We start from the raw sequence: 14,023 nt of genomic DNA on the forward strand, positions 1-14,023 counted from the left end.
TCCCTCTCTGGCTCCGCGGGCTCTCCCGCTGAACAGGAGCGGGAGCGCGAAAGAGAGGGGAAACAAGAAAAAAATCCCCCCGCCCGTGCCCGGCGCGGCGGCGGCCAGGGCGACGCGGAGAGGAGCGCGGAGCCGCTGCCGCCACAGGGCACCGTCCCCTGCTCGGCCTCACGGTGGCGGTGCGGACGCGGCAGGGGCGCGGAGCAAAGGCGGGATCTGCGCCCGCCGCGGCCCCGGCTCACGCCGACCTGGCTCGCCACGGGGAGAGTCCGACTAGAGAGCTGGGGGGGCGTTCGGGTCCAGATGGGAAAGACGGGGTCCCTAACTCCTTAGAGTGGTTAGTCATCCCCTCCCCCAGCCCTGCGGGGGAGGTGGCTAAGGTTTGGAGCAGCAACCCCCCTCCCTGAGCTAGAGGGTCCCTCCAAAGGCTAAGTCAAGAGCAGTCATTGAAGACAAAACCAGTCTGCAGTTTCTTGGGGTGCAGGTGCCTGCACTACTCCCAGAAAGTCGCCCCCCTCCCTCCGTGCTCCAGTCCGGAGGACAAAGGTCTATCGATGTCCATACCCTTCCCCAGTGAGGACAGCCGGGGAAGACCTGCCTCTGTTGTGTACAGGTGAGCCTCTTATTCCCCACGAGACGTCTTTCTTAAGAAACAGACTTGACTTTTCGTTGTGTGCCATCCTCTCCCTTCTGTGTTTAAAAAGAGTAAACATAAAAGAGTAAACATAAAAGTTTGACGGTCTACTTAAGGGCATCTGGTAACTCGCTTGTCACTATAGACATGGGAAACACTGTCTCCTTAAACCTGATTTGGCTAGGAGTCCGTTAATTTAATGCAAAAGCCGCTTTATAATAGATGTTTGACAAATGGCAACTTCAGACTTTCAGATGTAATCAGCCTGGCTTTTGCTTTGGTAAATAAATTTAAGAAGAGAAAAGGGCTCCTTTGCCACCCCTCTTGCCTATAAATTGGAAAGCTTACCTCATATGACTGAAGTCTTAAGCACCAGTATTTAACGATGTTTATAAAGGATGTATGGATAGACTGCCTTTAAATGTGAACATGAATGACATGTTTTGAAAGCGTTTCCTCTGCCCGCGCTGGTGGTGTAGCTTGGTAAGACTCACAATTTCTTGCTTGGTTCTGATCATCAATGACACAGATTGTAGAGTCAGAGGATGAAGGATAAAGGCTTAGGATCCAAGTCTTCCAAATGTTTAAACTTAACGAACTGCTACTTTTGAAGTATAGATGTTCATTATCCTAAGGAATTTAAACATATTGTGTTTTGGATTTGAAAGTTTGATACAAGTAAGGAAGCTAATTTGTATAACAAAGATGTTTTCCTGATTACATGGTAGCACCTTCTGGCAAAATGATAGCAAAAATACTTCATTAACCAATTTTTTTTTTAAAGAAAAAGGGACTGGCTTGTGAAGCTAAGCAAGGACAAGGCATTGTTTTGAAAGCTGTGAAGGTGAAATAGTATAAATTAACGTCAAAAGACTAGGGAGAATAATCATTTGGAGGGAAGGTGTAGAAGAAAAGATGATTAATTGTGGAAGGGAAAGCCCCAGAGGCAAGAGAATATTACAGTTACTTTTAGTTAAAGAAAAAAAAAGGCTAATAGAAACAAAAACACTGAATTTCATTGCTTGTTCTTTTAAAATGTGAAATATAACCATTTCTACATATAACTAGTAACTTTTATTTCTTGATGGATGTTCTCAAAATTTATTTAGTACAATTCCCATTTGTGTGATTGGGAGCTTTTTCCACTAAAGTTAATGAATAAATACTTTTGAGGAAATGTATTAGCTTCCATTTGTAACAGTAAGTAAAATAATTATTTAAATGCTGTTGAAAATGTATTGTTAACGTGATACATATGATTTCCAGGTTTTTCTATTCAAAGCTTTCATAGAAGACCTTATTCAGCCTAAATGTTTTTCTTCCATTTTCAACTTCCACTTTCTTAATGGTAACTTTACAGTTGTCCTCGCTTCTATTTTTGACATTTGGAATTGGTTTCTGTTAGTATAACTGCACACATAGCCAGTTCACTATGATGTAATCTTAAATGTAACATGGGACAATTATGTCATTAAAAGCAAATTTGAGGGCTTCCCTGGTCGTACAGTGGTTAAGAATCTGCCTACCAATGCAGGGGACACAGGTTCAAGCCCTGGTCCGGGAAGATCCCACAAGCCGCAGAGCAACTAAGCTCGTGCACCACAACTACTGAGCCTGCGCTCTAGAGCCCGCGAGCCACAACTGCTGAGCCCGCGTGCCACAACTACTGAAGCCTGTGCGCCTAGAGCCCGTGCTCTGCCACAAGAGAAGCCACCGCAATGAGAAGCTCGTGCACAGCAACAGAGTAGCCCCAGCTCGCCGCAACTAGAGAAGGCCCATGCGCAGCAATGAAGACCCAACGCAGCCATAAATAAATAAATTTATTTAAAAAAAAAAAACAAATTTGGAACATGTATCAAAAATCCCAGAGGCACTAAATTTAATTCACTTTAATCTTTAGCTATTTTAAAGAGTTTAAATTCACCAGCCCTTGACCTTTCCATTAAACCATACAGCGGGCTTCCCTGGTGGCGCAGTGGTTGAGAATCTGCCTGCCAATTCAGGGGACACGGGTTCGAGCCCTGGTCTGGGAGGATCCCACGTGCTGCGGAGCAGCTAGGCCCATGAGCCACAATTACTGAGCCTGCACGTCTGGAGCCTGTGCTCCGCAACCAGAGAGCCCACGATAGTGAAAGGCCCTCGCACCGCGATGAAGAGTGGCCCCCGCTTGCCACAACTAGACAAAGCCCTCGCACAGAAACGAAGACCCAACACAGCCATAAATAAATAAATAAATACTTAAAAAAAAAACACCATACAGCAATTCAGTTCAACAGAAAGAGGCACAGACCTTTGATTCCCAATAGTAGTTTTTAAAATCCTCCATTTCTAAGTAGACACTAACTTAATTTGGAGTAGGAGACTATTTTACCACTTAAACCCAAAAAAGGAAACATGAGTACAAAAAGTTTCCCCTTCAATTTTTTTTTCAGCATCTTGGGATATCTTTGTCAACAATTTACTATTATCATTAGTTTACCAAGGTAAGAAACCTCTGAAGGGTCAGATGCAGAACCCACTGGATTAATAAAATATGTGTAATGAAAAGAAAATAGACTTTGAGTAATTTTTGAATGATTTTTAATAGAATATTCCTTCCTTAGACTTTGGCTAAAAGAATTCTAAACCATACGTAGGAAGAATATGGGAGTTTGAAATCATTGTGATATTTTTATGCTGTAATGAAAATGCTGTAAGAATATAGTTTGCTTAGAAATAGGAAAAAATTTATGCTAACAACAGGCTTTAAATTGAATACCGCACCCTCTAAATTTAATTGCATTCATTTATTCCTGTAACAGACATTTATCGAACATCTGTGTATCCAACACTGTTCAAGTTGCTTTGGAAAATGACAAAATCTCAACGTAGGGCACAGTGATCATATGTAAATGTAGAATATATTTTTATTTGCCTTGAGTAGTGTACAATCAAGAAGCAAGCTAGAAATAACTAGAAAATACATGTAGGAGAAATTAGATAAGGCAGTGAACAGTGTAGAGCCACCGCTATTCAAATGGAGGATAGGAGACTTCTTTTAGCCTGGTTCTAAATAGTGATGGATGTGAATTGGCAAAAAGAGTGTGGAATGACATTATTAGGTTGGTGACAAGGCAGCCCAGGCAAAGGGACAACATGCAGGGAATAATAAGGAAATTACCCTAGCTGGTCTGTATGGGAAGTTGTTAAGAAAGAAAAAGTTGAATTGGATATGGCAAGGGTATAGGGATAATAAAAATAATACCTAACACTTATGTGCAAGGTACTGTGCTCAGTGCTTTACATACTGTATTTATAAAAATCTTTGTTGCACTTAGAAAACAAACTAGTTTAATTAATAAAGGAAATCTATTGATTCTCGTAACCAGAAGGTCCAGCCGTGTATCTGGTTTTAGGTAAGGTCAAGTCAAGAGATTCAGATTATGTCATCAGGACATAGTTTCTTGCAGTCTCTCAGCCAACCCGAACTAATAGCTGTGGCCAGAAAGACATGATACTCTAATGAGGTGTGGTCATTGTTCACTACCAGAACCAGAGGACACAGGCAGGAGATGATTCTCCAAAGATATAGTGGGCACTTGTACAAAGTAGGTCCAGTATGCATGCTATATCTCATTTATCAATTTGTAGCTCTGTGAAATTATTATTATGGTCCCCATTACGCATAGGATAAACTAGAGCAGGAACAGTATTAGGTAAAGCAGGAAGAATTTATAGTATTTGTTGTGAAAATAAAAGGGCATTAACCAGAATGGTGGAAGAGACTGTAGAGAAAAAGGAAAGGAAGGGTCAAATCAGAAATCAGAAGACAAATCAACAGTTTTATGAATGATTGGACATAGGAACAAAGGAGAAAATCAAAGATGAATCTAAGCTCAAACTTAGGAGGTTTTGACGATGCTAGTATGGTCATTGCAAATTAAGAGGTGGCAAAGGGTTACTCAGGAGCTCCTTTTGGGTCTGAGGGCCTGAGGATTGAGGAAATGATAAGTCAGCCCAAGTTCTCTGGAGCCCCTTTTAGTCACACTAAAATACATATTCATTCAATAATTATCTGTGAGCTGCAAGTAAGGTGGTATTTTATGCCTGTGAAGACCACAAAGGTGAAAAGTCTATGCTGTCACACTTGAAGTCACTTAAAATCTAATCACAGGAATAAAGCAAGTATATTAGTAACCGGAACATGCAATGGCATATAAGCACCTCAAGAGAGATGCAAGCAGAGTGGCATGAGAGTTAGAGATGAGAGAGAAGAGGGGAAGGCTCCATGAAGAAGGTACCAATTGAGCTCCACCTTAAAGCTTGGGTTGAGTGTTAACTAGGAGGATGGTGGAGTGTGGTCCAGGCTGAGCACCATTAGCAGAGAAAGGTGGGACACCATAATATTGATTCCGGGGACAGTGGGTTATCCCGTTTGACCAAAAATGGGAGATGGAAGAGAAAAGACTGGAAAGATAAAGTCCGAGCATGGAGTCTGTTGTATAGGGAACTGCATGTGAAGGGGCGGTAGTTCCTCATGATTTTTAGAACAAGGAAATGGCTTGAATAATTCATGCTTGAAGATCAGTCAGGCAAGAGGGTATGGTACAGTATGGTTTAAATTATCTACCTAGTATGGCTTACATTATCCTTTTTGGACTTGAATTCTGGCTAGAACATTTTACCATATTCTTAGTGAAACGTTAAACCACAAACCTAAAAGTAAACGGTATGTGGCAAGTGTAAATTGTTCAACCTGATTTAATGTCCTTTCATTTCAACCTTTAATTAGCATTCTGTTAAGTCCTAAACTTTTAATCATGTGTGAAGTCAGGACACCATAAAATATGTTATTTCCATATTTTAACAAAAGAACTGACCCTGCAAGTAGCCACCTACTTGGTATAATTTTACTAAAGAGAGAAAATGAACAAAAATAATAGCACCTAAAAAAATAATAATAATAATAGCACCTACCAAACCAGAACCTGCGTTTTAACAAAATCCCCCTAGGTGATTCATATGTGTGATGGTTAATTTTATGTGTGAAGTTGACTGGGCTAAGGGATAGCTGGTAAAACATTATTACTGAGTGTGAAGGTGTTTCTGGAAGAGATTAGCATTTTAATCGGTAGACTGAGTAAAGAAGATCACCCCTAATAGTGCGGATGGGCATTATCCAATCTGTTGAGGGCCTGACTAGGACAAAAAGGTAGAGGAAGGTTGAATTTGCTCTCTGGTTGAGCTGGGACATTATCTTCTCCTGCCCTTGGACATAGGTGGTCCTGGCTCCTACACCTTTGGGCTTGGCTAAGTTATACCAGCAGCCATCCTGGTTCTCCAGCTTGCAGATGACAGATCATGGGACTTTTTGGCCTCCATAATTGCTTGAACCAATTCCTATAATATCTATTTATTCTGTTTCTGTGCAGAACCCTGACTAATACAATGTGCATATTAAAGTTGAGAAGCAGTGGATTAGAGGATATTAGACAATTCCAGGATTAAAGTGTTTTAAGGTCCTTGCATTGTCTGGAAAAAGGGTAAAGCTCAAGGATTAATATTTGCCTTTGATTAGTCAAGAATACCTGTTGTAATGTATGATTCCATTTATTTGAAATTCTTGAAAATGCAAACTAATCTATAGTAACAGAAAGCAGATTGGTGGCTGCCTGGAGGTAGAGGAGAGTACCGACTATAAAGAGGCATGTGAGAACTTTTGGGAGTGATGGAAACATTCTATAAGTTGATTGTGGTGGTAGAGAAACATTTGTCAGAAGTTATCGAAATACTGGGATAGCCGTCATGTATTTTACATAAATTGTACCACAATTAAGTTGATTAAAAAAAGAATACCTGTTGTAATTTTTAGACTAATCATTAAAAGAATGGAAAAAAGAGGATATAACTCACAAACTAGTAGAGAGGAAAAAAGAAATAATAAATATTCAACCAATCAAAAGACAAAGAAAAAGGAACACAAATAAGCAGTAAGAACAAAAGCAATAAGATGATGGCAGATATAAACTCAATCTACAGTCTAAATGGTAGAATGAACAGTCTACAATGAGAGGGACATTTTTGGGAAAGTTTAACGATAGATGGTTAAAATGTGTGGATTGAGCACATGCATTTATCCCCCAAACTTCAATTAATATGTTAATAAAGGATTAAAAAAAAACCCGCAAGATAATAAAATCCACAAGAACAGAGAATGGGGGGAAGAAACAACAGCAATTGAGAACTGTCAATAAAATTTTGGAGAATGGAAGTAGATGGGTGAACAAATCAGAGAAAGTTAAAAGTCTGCAAGAAGAGCCGGTAAAAATCAGCTGATTCACATTAGACCACTAGAAAGGCTTAGAAGTAGGAGACTGCAGGTACTTCTAAAGAAAGGTGTGTGCTGGAGGGTAGGGGGTGGTGGTGAGGGGGTGGCAGTGGCTTGGAGAGTAGGCCTGAAAGGAGGATTGGCTGAAAAACCTGTTAAAAGGGTGGTTAGATGCCATCAGATCTCCCCACTACTCCTTGGAGATTTGCCATCCCAAGAAATTGAACTAAAGAGATCTGGACTTGGAGATTCCGGGCAGGCACCAATGAAGGCAGGGACAAAGTGCCATTCTGAAAATGGCAGTTAGAATGAAACTCTACATACTGAATGATGAGACACTCCATCCCCACCTCATTTCCCTTCTCAGTGCTGACAAAGAGGAAGGGAGAAGCTGGTACAAATTGATGGGATCTGGTGGTCCAGAAGGGGGCTGAGAAAAAAATCCCATGAAAATATTTTTAGCCAGCTTATCCTTTCAAGTGGGGAATTGAAAAAAATGTTTTCTTGATATCAAAATCCTCAGTGGCCCAGCCTCTTCCCCCACCTCACATTTTAGAACACCAGGAGCCAAATATATTAGAATCTTGCTATTCAGATTGTTGTCCAAGAACCAGTAGTATTGGCATGCCCTGGGAAGGGGTTAGAAATGCTGACTCTCAGGCCCCACTCCAGACCTGCCAAACCAAAATCTGCATTTTAACAAGATTCCCCCAGGTGATTTATTTATTTTTTAAAATAATTAACTCTTTTTTTAAATAGATTTTATTTATTTATTTATTTTTGGCTGTGTTGGGTCCTCGTTGCTGCACGCCGGCTTTCTCTAGTTGTGGCGAGCGGGGGCTACTCTTCGTTGTGGTACACGGTCTTCTCATTGCGATGGCTTCTCTTGTTGCTGAGCACAGGCTCTAGAGCTGCAGCCTCAGTAGTTGTGGCGCATGGGCTTAGTTGCTCCGTGGCATGTGGAATCTTCCCGGACCAGGGATCGAACCCGTGTCCCTGCATTGGCAGGTGAATTCTTAACCAGTGCACCACCAGTGCATGTTATGCATGTTAAAGTTTGAGAAGCAGTGGATTAAAGTATATTAGAGAATTCCAGGATTCCTCTCTGAAAGTAAAGTCCTATTTACAAATATTTATGGAGGAACATCCCCAGTAAAAAAAAAAAATTCCAGTTTGCCACCTTTTGCCTTATATTGAAGCCTACCAGATACCAAAATACCCCCTCCCTTTGCCCCAACACACACAATTTTAAACAACTTTTTATTACCTCACTCAAAATTGAGTAGACAGTCAAGAACCAACAGATATATGAGGAAAATCTCACGAACGTCATAGCCCAAAACAAAGGAACAGAGGGGAAACAGTTAATGTAGAGAACCACAGAAGTTTTAACAAACAAAAATCTCAGCCTCAAAGAGTAGCATCCATGAAATGGGAACGTGATAATATTAGAAAAGAAGGGAGGGAGGGAAGGAAGGAAAATGAAAAGACACAGTCAGAAAATAAAAAACTTGAAAATTAAAAATAAGAAAATATGAAAGATTTTAAAAAGACACAATGGAAGATTTGGAAGGTGAAGTTGAAGTCTCCCAGAGAGTAGAAGGAAAATAGGAAAGTACGGAGAAGAGAAAAGAGAATTTGAGGATGAATTCAGGACACTCAACATCCCATCTATGGTAATTCTAGAAAGAGAAATGATAAATTTTACCAGAAATGAAGGTCTTGAGTTTCCAGAATGAAAGACTCCCCCAGTGCCCTGGTACAATGTATGCAAAAAGATCTAAACTAAGAACACTAGTGATAGAAAAAGGGAGGATCCTAAAAGCTTCCAGAGAGAAAAAAGCAGGTCACATAGAAAAGATTACGAATCAGAATGATACCAAGTTAGAAGACATCAGAATAATCCCATCAAATGCTGAGAGAACGTTGTTTTCAATATTCAAGCCTATGCCTTGCCAAAGTATCAAGTGTGGGAATAGTATAAAGACATTTTCCGACTTGCAAGGTCTCATTTATCTATTCTTTCTCAGGAAGCAACTGGATGACGTTTTCCACCAAATGATGGAGAAAAAAATCAAGAAAAATAGAAGTCACGGGGTCCATGAAATGGGATCCAATACAAGAAAGAAGCAAAAGGCATCCCCAGTTATGACGAAGGGAAATCCCAGGAAGAGTTGTGTGGCAGGCTTAGGGTGCAACCATTGGAGTTGGAGGACTCCAGAAACAACTGGAATGTATAATTTACCATATACATTTGACCATATGAGAGGTTTGCAGTACTGATAGAGAGTTTAGAGATGGATTTAATGATATGTATATAGATAATTAAAAATTTAAAACAGGCTATTATTAATTCCAGGAAAGACAACTCATGTGAAAAATATAATTTCTATGTATTTCCCAATATAATTTCTATGAGCCTGTGTGACTCATTTGCAAACATTCATATAATCATAATAATGAAAAACAGAATAAAGATTTAACTAAAAATTATGATAAAACTTCTTTGAGAATATGAGGTGAGTGGTAGGAGATATAAGAAAGTTAAATCCTCATTGTCTATAGTTGAAAGGTAATAGATAATGTATAAAGTTGAAAAATCAAGAAATAACAGTAAATGCGAGTTATTTAGAAATGAAAGATAAATACTGGAAGAAACTACAAAAGAGTTTGAAAGCGTTGCTTATGGATTAGGAGAGCAGGAATTGGGGTGAAGCAGGGATCTCTGGTTTTATTTTTAAGCCTCAGAATTATTTGACTTTTTATTTTTTTATTTCTTTTTTTAAAATATTTATTTATTTATTTTATTTATTTATTTTTGGCTGCGTTGGGTCTTCATTGCTGTGCACGGTCTTTCTCTAGTAGCGGCGAGTGGGGGCTACTCTTCATTGTGGTGCGCGGGCTTCTCATTGCAGTGGCTTCTCTTGTTGCAGAGCATGGGCTCTAGGCGTGCGGGCTTCAGTAGTTGTGGCACGCGGGCTTAGTAGTTGTGGCTCTCAGGCTCTAGAGCGCAGGCTCAGTAGTTGTGGCACGTGGGCTTAGTTGCTCTGCGGCATGTGGGATCTTCCCGGACCAGGGCTCGAACCCGTTCCCCTGCATTGGCAGGCGGATTCTTAACAACTGCACCACCAGGGAAGCCCTGACTTTTTAAAACTATGTAATTTCGTAAAAGTTGATATGAAATATACTTAAAATTAAATGATATAATTTCACAAGTAAGTGAATGGATTAAAAAGTGGCTGTAGGGCTTCCCTGGTGGCGCAGTGGTTGAGAATCTGCCTGCCAATGCAGGGGACGTGGGTTCGAGCCCTGGCCTGGGAAGATCCCACATGCCGCGGAGCAACTAGGCCCGTGAGCCACAATTACTGAGCCTGCGCACCTGGAGCCTGTGCTCCGCAACAAGAGAGGCCGCGATAATGAGAGGCCCACGCACCGCGATGAAGAGTGGCCCCCACTTGCCGCAACTAGAGAAAGCCCTCACACAGAAACGAAGACCCAACACAGCCATAAATAAATAAATAATTAATTTTAAAAAAAAAAGTGGCTGTAATAAATTAGCTTTCCAGTTCAGTATGGCAGAAAGAGCGTGCATCATACAGAAGAGAGTTAACATAGCAGGCCTGACTGCTGTCCTTTGAAATGCCTGCTTACATGGGTGGCATCTGGGAACTTCCTGGATTTCAGGAAGGTTCTCACCACCCTCACTGATAAGAGTGGTTCACTGTGCCTAAACTATTTGTGCAAACAATATGGTTTACGCTAGACAGCTGCTTTCCTTCTGGAGTACATGCCACCAGGCAGAGGGTGCCTTTGTAACCAGCCCCCAGTAAAAACTCTGGACAGTCTCTAACGAGCTTCCTTGGTAAACAACATTTGACATGTGTTGTTACAACTCATTGTTGAGGGAATTAAGTGCATCCTGTGTGAGAGAGGACTCTTGGAAGCTTGGTCCTGGTTTCCTCCAGACTATACCCCATGTGCCTTTTCTCTTTGCTGATTTTACTGATTTTGCTCTGTATCCTTTCTCTATAATAAATTGTAGCCATACATACAGCTGCATGCTGAATCCTGATTCTTCCTATTGAATCACTGAATCTGGGGGTGGTCTTGAGGACCCCAGACACACATTTTACTTCAAATACCCATTAAAATAATAGTGTAATTACAGGATGCGTGTTTGCAAGCAATAAAACCCAATTCTAGCTGTCTCAGGAAAAAACAGAATTTATTGGAAGGGTTGAGTGGGGCTGACAATTGAAAGGAGACTGGAGGAGCAAGCTAGAAATCAAATATAATCTAGCTAGGACATTGCCACCAGTGCCTATACTGTAAATAGTATCTTAATATTTCTTCTTTTACTTACTAGTATTGGAAATACAGTTTATTGTTGCCTGTTCATCTTATATTTAGCCACCTTGCTAAACTTATTATTTCTAATAATTTGGTTGGTTCTTAAGGGTTTTCTCTATAGATAATTATATTATTTGTAAATAATAGTTTTGATCTTCCCTTTTCAAACATTCCTCCCTCCCTCCCTCCCTCCCTTCCTTCCTTCCTTCTTTCCTTCCTTCCTTCCCCCCCATCCCCACCCCCTCTCTCTCTCCTCCTTACTGACCTTCAGCACAATGTTAGATAGAGGCAATAGATGTCCCTGATTTGTTACTCAGTTTTAAGGAAATGCTTCTGACATTTCCCTACTAAGAATGATGTTTGCTTTCGGTGTTATGTGAGATACCCTTTAACAGATTCAGAAAGATCATTTCTATTCTCACTTTGCTAAAAGTTGTTTTATCATGATGAGTGTTGAATTTTATCAAATGCTCTTTCTGCATCTATTAAGATAATTGGTTTTCTCCTTTACTGTTAATGTGAAGAATTGGTTCTCTAATATTAAACCATTCTTGTATCTCTGAAATTAGCCTGACTTTGTCATGATTTATTACCTCTTTTATACATCACTGCTTTGGTTTGCTAATACTTTAATATATTTGCATCTAGGTTCACAAGTAAGATTACTGTAATTTGATAGCTTTGGGAATTAAGTTTTATTAATCTCATAGAATGAATTGGAAATATTTCCTCTTTTTCAGTTTTCTGGAGGAGTTTGTATATGATTGAAATGAACTGTTTCTTGGAAAGTTGGAATATTTTTCTAGGGTTTGTTCATCTGAGTTTTACAAAATGTTTTCTTTTGAATCTCTGCTACATCTATAGTTATGTTCCCCTTTGCATTACTAATATTTTTTGTTCTCTTCTTTTCTCTCCCCTTTACCCCCACCCCCTATCAATTTTATTAATTTTTTTCCCCCAGATAGCTAGCTTTTGGCTTTGTTGATCATGCTTAGTCTATTTTTTTGATTGTTGCTCTAACCATTTTAATCTGCTTCCTTCCACTTTATTCTGTTATTTTTCTAAAAGTTTGGGTGCCTAGTTTTTTTAATTTTCAGACTTTCTTCATTTCTAATATAAGCATTCAAGACTATAAGTTTACCTCGAATTACCACTTTTGTTTGTTTGTATGTTTCGCAAGTCTTGATACATAGTATTTTTATTATTGCTCAATTATAAATATCTTTACACTTCTCATGATTTTATCTCGGATCCAAGTGTTGTTTTGAAGTGTGTGTGTGTTAAATTTTTAATTTTGAGATAATTATAGATTCACAAGCAATTATAAGAAATAATACCGAAGGATTCCATGTACACTTTATCCAGTTTCCTCCAATAGTAACATCTTGCAAAGCTATAGAAAATAGCACAACCAGAATATTGACATTGATGAGAATTCAGCTGTTAATCTTACTGAGGATCCCTTATATGTGATGAATCATATCTGTCTTGATGCTTTCAAGATTCTCTTTGTCCTTGGCTTTTGACAGTTTGATTCTGATATGTCTAGATATGGATCTCTTTATCTTAGAGTGTATTGAGCTTCTTGAGTGTGTAGATTCATGATTTTCACCCAGTTTGGGACATTGTGGGCCAAATTTTTTTTTTGTTCCTTTCTCTCCTGTCCTTCTGGGACCTCCATTATGCACATGTTGGTACACTTCATGGTGTTTCACAGGTATCTGAAGCTCTGGCTCTGTTCATTTTTCTTTATTCTTTTTTTTCTATCTATTCCTCAGACTGAAGAATCTCAACTGACCTGTCTTCAAGTTTTCTGATTCTTTTTTCTGCCAGCTGGAATCTACAGTCATGCTCCTCTAGTAAAAAATTTCGTTTCAGTTATTGTACTGAAGTTTTTTTTTTTTTTTTTTTTTTTTGGCCTCGGTGCGCAGCATGCGGAATCCCAGTTCCCCGACCAGGGATCGAACCCAGGCCACAGCAGTGAGGGCGCCAATTCCTAACTATTGGATTGCCAGGAATTCCCCTGAAGTTCTCTTTTTATATTGGTATTTATATTGGTTCTTTTTTATAATTCTGTCTCTTGACTGTTAGTCTCTATTTGGTGAGACATTCTCATACTTTCCTTTAGTTCTTTGGACATGATTTCCTTTAGTTCTTTAAGCGTATTTATAATAGATGATTTAAATTCTTTGTCTGGTGAAGTCTGTCCATCTGAGCTTTCTGAGAGACAGTTTCTATTAATTACTTCTTCCCCCCCACCTCGTGTATGTCCTGTTCTCCCTTTTCTTTGCATGTGTCATGTTTTTTGAAAACTAGACGTTTTAAATAATATAATGTGGCAACTCTGCATATCACATTCCCCTCTCTTCCCAGGGTTTATTGGGGTTGCTCTTTGTTGTTGCTGCTGCTGCTTCTGTTTTTTTTTTAATATTAATTAATTAATTAATTTATTTATTTATTTACTTATTTTATTTATGGCTGTGTTGGGTCTTCGCTTCTGTGCGAGGGCTATCTCTAGTTGCGGCGAGCGGGGGCCACTCTTCATCGCGGTGCGCGGGCCTCTCATAATCGCGGCCTCTCTTGTTGCGGAGCACAAGCTCCAGACGCGCTGGCTCAGTAATTGTGGCTCACGGGCCTAGTTGCTCCGTGGCATGTGGGATCTTCCCAGACCAGGGCTTGAACCCGTGTACCCTGCATTGGCAGGCAGATTCTCAACCACTGCGCCACCAGGG

The 14,023-nt window shown here is 39.9% G+C and overlaps 1 long non-coding RNA gene across 1 annotated transcript; it reads left to right on the forward strand.

Annotated features, from left to right (window-relative positions):
- Window positions 1-513: 513 nt before the first annotated feature.
- Window positions 514-10,460, forward strand: LOC309637698. Its single transcript, XR_014250763.1, has 2 exons — window positions 514-613; window positions 8,972-10,460. It is a non-coding gene; the product is annotated as an uncharacterized lncRNA (long non-coding RNA).
- Window positions 10,461-14,023: the final 3,563 nt, after the last annotated feature.

The sequence above is a fragment of the Balaenoptera physalus genome (assembly GCF_965194825.1).
Source record: "Balaenoptera physalus genome assembly, chromosome: 11".
NCBI lineage: Eukaryota > Metazoa > Chordata > Mammalia > Artiodactyla > Balaenopteridae > Balaenoptera > Balaenoptera physalus.